The following is a 7,240-nucleotide window of genomic DNA, read 5'->3' on the forward strand; positions in this document are numbered from 1 at the left end:
GGAGTCGTTGAGCAAGAGGCAAGCACGAAAATAAGAAACAATGGACTTGAATAAAACTGAAATATCTTGAACGAGCCGCCGTTCACGCCGGCACTCCCTCTTCCGCCCCTTCGCCCTCCTCCGCCCGCGGACATTCCTTGAGGGAGGGGAGGCGGCCAATCGCGATGGGAACACCTCTTTCCCCGAGGGGAAGGGGGGGAAGAGGGAAGACAAGAGAAGCAGGCACGTTCCCACGCACCTTCGAGCACCAAAGAATTAAAAGCATTAAGTTAAACCTTGAGCGCTTTGGTGTTTACGGAATAGCTTTTTTTTTACTTAATCGAACAATCAATGATGACTGACCTCTGCTCCATTTTCACTTCGACGTCGTTACGAGATGTATACTCGTATGTACTGCGGCTATCCGAAACTACATGCGCCGTCATCATATTGCAATGAGCACGAAGGCGTTTGGAGCAACATGCTATGTCTCGCTGAACGAAGCCAAAACATTTTCTGATGAGTGGCAAATTGGTAAACATAAAATTTGTATCCAATTAATTATTAGGCATTTGGTAGTGGTAGTAGTTATTGGGGGAGGCGACCGACAGCTAAGGTCATTTGCGTCATTTGGGATGGATGGGAAAGGAGGGAGGGTGGAGAGAAACCCGGCGTCGGCATTAGCCTACTCTTGTCGAAAGGCGACAAAGGGTCAGCAGTTTAACGTCCCATCCGACGGACGGTGTACTCACTCACAGTGCCCTCCACCAATCACCTCAAGCACGGATCGGGATACCACTGAAAATTAACTGCCACACCCGGCATTCGAACCCGGACCCTGGGACGGTGAGAGCCCAGTACGTTAGCCACCGCACCAACCGATCCCCAGTCTTTTGGTCAAAGGTTCGCTTTGATGCGAGAGAGTTGAAGTCCGTAATATTTAGTAATATTTACAGCCGACACGGGAAACCCTTTTGCGTTCGGAGGTCCCCTCTCCGCTGTCGACCGCCGAATTCTGGGCAGCAGAAATCCGCTTAGATTTTTCAGATGCTGTCATTCAAAAGCGAAAGCCAGGTTTCAAATCCAATAGCATCGAGTCAGTAGCCGAACGCCCAGCTCACAATTCCACCACGCTAAAGTAAGCATATTTAATAGTCGTACCATTATTACCAACGCTTTCTATTACAGGTAGTCTACCAATCATTGTATTTTTTTGACAAGCACAGAGGACATTATGGTCTCACAATCAGCCAACACACGTACATTCTGTATGCGAAGGCACGAGAGGAAAAGAGTTTCAAAAATTATGGCACAAACCAAATTCCGTGTTTAATACGAAACGCACAATTCCTTATAACATGCTTTCCTACAAGATATAGAAGTGATTTTTGCAACGCTTTTAATATGCCTAAAGCACTATTCAATTACGAAGTTATCGTGCGATATCATTCTTTTGTGCACGAGAATAATTGAGTGAAATGTGACAGAGCGCAGAAGCGTAATTCATCAAAATTGCCCAAATTTGTTCAAGCTCCTTCCTTTGCGGGTAACCATAGATAAAATACATGTCTAGTAAATTGAAAAGAACCTAAATGGCACAATGTAGAAGCAAGTAAAGCATTAAAACACCAAAGAGCACTGTATTAAAAAGTGAGGAGATCACGTAAGGATAGGTCTAGCAATTAAAAAGATAATAACCCAATAGATGAATGTAAGAGTGTGGCACAGATCAACGGAGGTGTTCGGTAAATTTTTAATACATCACCTATTAATTCTCGTATTTTTCAATTGTTACCAGCCATTGCTTCAACTGATGTATCCCGTTATTAGTTTAGAAGATTGAAAATGGAAGTTGTTGTCGTTGTAAATGCAGTCGGTGACAAATGGATCATTATGTAAAATTCTCGGTGATATGTTCACTTTACTGTAGGAGGTCCCCACATACAGAAATCGGATACAACTGGCCGGATAAATTAACGGAATGGATTCAAAAGAAACTGCGGGAGATGCCCAAACGGTAACTTTTAACGGAGTCATCCGCTAATGTGCATTTCAATACAACAATTTCAGAGCGTAAAAATCAATCCCAGTCAAGGCGAATAATGTTTACACTCTGAAATTGCTGCATTAACGGAATAGCCTAAAAAAGTTAGGATTTATGACAAGAATACTTGGGAATTGTAATGAAAGGGTCAAGGAGCTTTTTAATTACACATTAGTTAGGCCCCACCTTGAGTATGGGATCCTCATGAATGAGGATTAATTTTGGAACTAGTCCAAGTGCAACGGAGAGCAGCTAAGTTTGTGAAGGTTTTAATGAACAAGATAGCATAGTCACGACACGACTGGAAGAATTAGGATTGGAGCCATTATTTGACCGTAGGTTAAAATACATTTTAAATTTACCGCGTAAATTTGAGACAGGTTACTTATCTAAGGATATTCAGGATATATTTCAGGCCCCAACTTAATCTGGTAGATCAGACCACCGACGTAAAATCAGGGAGATAGACAGTAGAACGGATAGATTTAAAATGTAATATTTTCCTCGTACCTTTAGAGAACAAAATGGATATGACAGCAATCGCGTAGGTGATAATTATAATTGACAGGACATGTATTTTGTCGATATCCTGCGTGTTATTTCTTTTCATTTAACAGACTCATCTCTTTAACAGTTTCTACAACATGAGTTGAATGCATGCATCCTGTTATTGAATATTTTTGCGTGTAAGTACTCTCGTGTGATTAATATTTTTCGAGTGCGCGATCAAACCAATATTTGCGTAAAGGTAACGTGATTGGGACTGTGCATGGATAGCTAGTGATCTACCACCCCCTGCCACACGCCCTTGCGGCGGCTAGCGGGGTATTGTGTAGATGTAGATGTGGGCCTGCAATTTCCTATGAGGAATGTATGCATCGGGCGGGAATGTGATGGCGACTCTTTTGTGACATAGCCACGAAATTGTGTTAATTGGTTGTCACCCTCCAAAGGGTAAAACAATAACGAGAGAATATCACTCATTATTACTCCACAAGCTGAAGGTAAAAATTGCAGGGAGGTAAAAATTTAAGGCAGAAATTGCAGAAGAACGACCGCATTAGAAAAAAAAAGAAGAAAGTGCTTTTCCATCAGGCTAAACGCACCTGCTCACACTTCGGCGATCGCCTTGGCTAACATTTACGTATCTCACTTCGAACTGATTGACCGCCCGCCGAGCTCCCCAGCGACTCCCACCGGCTTTTTCCCGTTTCCTTTGACCTCAATGTTTCCCTTGGACGACAGAGATTTCCAAGGGACCAGGAGCTTTTCGCATACGTGAACGTCTATTTTTTTGGAGAAAGACGTCAACTACTATTATGAAGGGTTGAAAAAGTTGAGCATCGCTGGAACAAATGTATTTACATTTGAGGAGACCGCATCGAAAAATAAAAATAAATTCGAAGAAAAAATTTCTCGTTCATTCGTTGGATCGGAAATTTTTCAGACTGCCCCCGTATGGCCCTAGTGCTCTCGTATGTATTTCCCACGGTCACTACGAGTACGCATTCACTTGGTCTTCCATCTCGTTCACCTTCACCACCATCTTCTGCAATTTTCCACACTTCCTAAGGAAGTTAATGCATTCAAAATGCCTTTTCCCTCCTGATCCCTCATTGACGGAGAAGTGTCGTGGGTTTCCAATGTTCCGACGGACGCGGATCGCGACACTCGGACACCTGCCGAGGGAAAAGCAACGGCGCACTGGGAATTACGACGCATTTCTCGAATTAGGGTCGTCCAGCGGGCGTGAACAAATATTCGGTGACCTCCGCGACCAGCGGCGCTCGCCGCTCGAGTGATGCGGAACCAAACGGGCGTCGACGCACTTCAAAGAGGCGCGAAGTATAGTAAAAAAGCGAACCGCCGCCCTTGAGCCCCTCCCTCCGAGGGTGGCGAAACGATTGGACCAAGGGGGAGCAGTACTCCTCCCTTCCGAAGGTCCAAGGGGATCCTGGGAAAACCACGCGCGGCGATGGCACGAGACGAAACCCCGAAGACTCGCGCGAGGAGAGCGAGAAATGGGGGAAGGAAGTAGTTATGCGAGACAGACAGGCAGACATTCAGTCGGCCGAGCGAGGAGCCCAAGGAGACAGGAAGCTGTTTGGGAGTGAATAAGGGGGGGGGGAGGAAAGGAGCACGCTGACTGGTGTCCTGGCCAGTCGCCCGTGGCAACAAGACAAGCGCCAGCCGCCGCCACTCTTGCCCTCTAACAATGCCGTCAACAATCGTCTCACCCGCCCCCCTTCCTCTCACGCACGCGCAGGTCGCCCCTCCCTCCGGAGGGAATTTCGACCGACGCTTTGAATTTCTGATTCCCTCCGAGTCCCGCTTTCGGGATAGGGGATGACCGAGCCCTTTCCCCGCACCGCTAAAATGCTTCCCTCCAGCTCAAAGGCATACGTGGATTTAATTAAACCACGGCTGGTATACTGTTCCCACTGCCGTACTGTTCAAATAAGACATACGGTATGTCGCTGAATTAAAACAGAACTCGTTGGAAACCAAATTTAAAAACTTGCTCTACCAAAAAGGAAATGATACTTCAACATCACATAGACGGAAAATAATGAATGAAATATTGAATGAATCAGAGAAATGACCGAACTTGGTTAAGTCCCGGAGACAGAATATTTCACTTCTTACAATTCACGAAGATGTGGAACTCAGTGAACGAATTCAGATCCGCATGTTTCAGCACCGAGGTCTCGCAAACGATTCGCACTCCAACATACATTGGTCGCTTGGATCATGCATATAAAATACGGGAAATAGATGCCAGAACTAGCCGACTCAAGGACTCCTTCTTCCCACGGACAACACGGGATAGCAACTGCAGGGTTATAGTAAGCAAATATTCCACTTTCCACCCACAGCGTCTAGGGAATAATTAGTTCTACTTAAATGTATGCTCTTTCACTAACCTCGTGTTTGATGTTGTTATTATTTATTATTTGAAAATTACGTTGTAATCAGGCAATTGTCCTGGTGACAACGATCAGGTTTGGTCAATGATCACTCTTACAACGAAAAATACAAACATACACGCACTAGAAAAACAGATAGGAGACAAAATATTCTTACATACAATGACACTTCCACATCACATACAAAAAACTTCCACATCACACACAAAATGCCGTCCACATCACATACAAACAATATTTTAATAACTACAATGAAGTTTATCACCTAGTGGCTCCTTTACATTTATTCTTAAAACTCCTAAAATTAGATGGAAAGGACTCAAACAAACCTCAAGGCTGCTGGTTCCATACAACAATAGCTCTGTTTAAAAAAAGAGTATATTTTCTTATTTTTTTGCGTTCTTAGTTTTATTTTGAAACTATGGTCGTTTTTTCCCTTAAAGTTAGGCTTTTCCATCTCTTTCCATAAATCTTGGTTGGTCGGTGGCAGGCATACCTGAACAGTAACCAAGTTCGTCGGTTCTGCTTTTATCTCTACTAGTAATATTCTATATGTTGCTTGTTCTAAGTTTACTACGCTTCTTCCTACCTCTTTATTCAATACTATGGCAACCCCTCGTTGGCTTTCGTCCCTTCCGCTGTATATTACTCTATAACTATCACTCCAGTAATCTCCGCTATCCTTCCATCTCACATCGCATAAACCTAAAATATTTGCAAGGTGTTATCAAAAAAAAGACAGGACTGATGTTATAACTTGTTTATTTCGACTGATACAGCTGAGTCGAACTTTTCGCCCTCAAAGTACATGTCTTGGCTGACGAAACTCCTGTGTCAACGTTTCTTCCAGCTCTCGAACCCTGCCTGATAAGCCCTCTTAGGGATCCTCTTCAGGTCCACCGTACATTTAGTTTTAATGTCCGCAATAGAGTCAAATCGTCGCCCTGTCAAGGTTCATTTTAACTTTGGAAACAAAACGAAGTTTGATGGAGCCACGTCTGGAGAGTAGAGGAGCTGCGGGATCACGGAAGTTCCAGTTCTGGCGAAAAACTCCGCACCCGCGTCAGCACCTTAGGGACGAAAATTGATGCGACGCGCGTGATACCCAAAATGTCGGTCAAAATTGTCGGACTGAATCCAAAACTACTGTTCACTTCCTCAACTATCTCCCTAACAGTTAAACGGCGATGTGCCCGCACCAATTTGACATGGTTGGGGCCTGTCAAAGTGGAAGGCCGCCCCGTTCGCGAATCTTCATCTGTCGAGGTTCAGCCCGATTTAAAACGACTGTAACAATCAAAACACTGGCTCCGACTCATAGCTTCATTTACACAGGCTTCCTGAATCATTCCAAATGTCTCCATAGCACTTTTGCCACGTTTGAAAAAAAATTTCACGCACACACGCTGTTCCTCTAGCTCCTTCATTGTTGCCGTTGCACGCGGCGACGGACAGGTTAAGACACGTACCGCTGCTGCTGCGTAACGTAACTAGACGTAAAGAAACGCAACACCTGTCGTTTTAGTCGCCAGATGTGCCCCTAGATGGCGCACTGTGCCACCTTTCGATCCGTTGGACGGATTGCTTAAAATAAAATCAGTCCGGTCTTCTTTTGATCACACCTTGTATATCTCCTCTGTCCATCTCTCCAGTGCATGATGAAACTAATAATTTGTAGATATGACATGATTGGGATTGTGCTTGCATGGCTAGTGACCTTTGCGGCAGCTTGTGGCGTATTGTGTACATGTATATAAAATACTTTTTTATACGATAAATCATTCCCTACAGCCAATACTCTTGCAAATCATTTCATTTATTCGACCTTTTCAACAATTATCCCTACCAAACTTTATATCAAATCACATGATCTATATTCAATTGTTTCCGGCTAAACTTTGTGGAAATTCATTTTAATTAAATGAAGAATACAATGAAGGATCTCAGGTTTTCCCGGCGTATGGTATTCAAGAAGTTCTCTCGGGTTTCCCACCTTCACCCTGAAGACGATGGCAGAGTCAGCCTTCTAAACGTCGGTGTACTGCAACCTGATCCGGAGGGAAACCCGAGAGAACTTCTTGAAGAAGAATACAATGTATCTAGACAGTGGAAAGATACATTGTTTTCTTCATTTAATTCACATGATCTATGTTTGTGGGTGTTTCACAGATGAGAAGAATTTTCAACTGCTTTCGCGAAATCTATAATTCCCGCAGTATTGGACTACGCCCTTGAGAAATGCGTCGATTTGAGAATAATTCACGAAACGAACATGCATGAAAACTGGATT

At 43.9% G+C, this 7,240-nt stretch overlaps 1 protein-coding gene across 1 annotated transcript in view; it reads right to left on the minus strand.

Moving 5' to 3' along the window:
- Nucleotides 1-7,240, minus strand: part of LOC139689566 (unconventional myosin-Ie-like) — a 516,942-nt gene that overhangs the window by 36,331 nt on the left and 473,371 nt on the right. The window lies entirely within an intron of this gene.

This window comes from Hetaerina americana, unplaced genomic scaffold, assembly GCF_022747635.1.
Source record: "Hetaerina americana unplaced genomic scaffold, ioHetAmer1.1.p SCAF_25, whole genome shotgun sequence".
In the NCBI taxonomy this organism is placed as follows: Eukaryota; Metazoa; Arthropoda; class Insecta; order Odonata; family Calopterygidae; genus Hetaerina; species Hetaerina americana.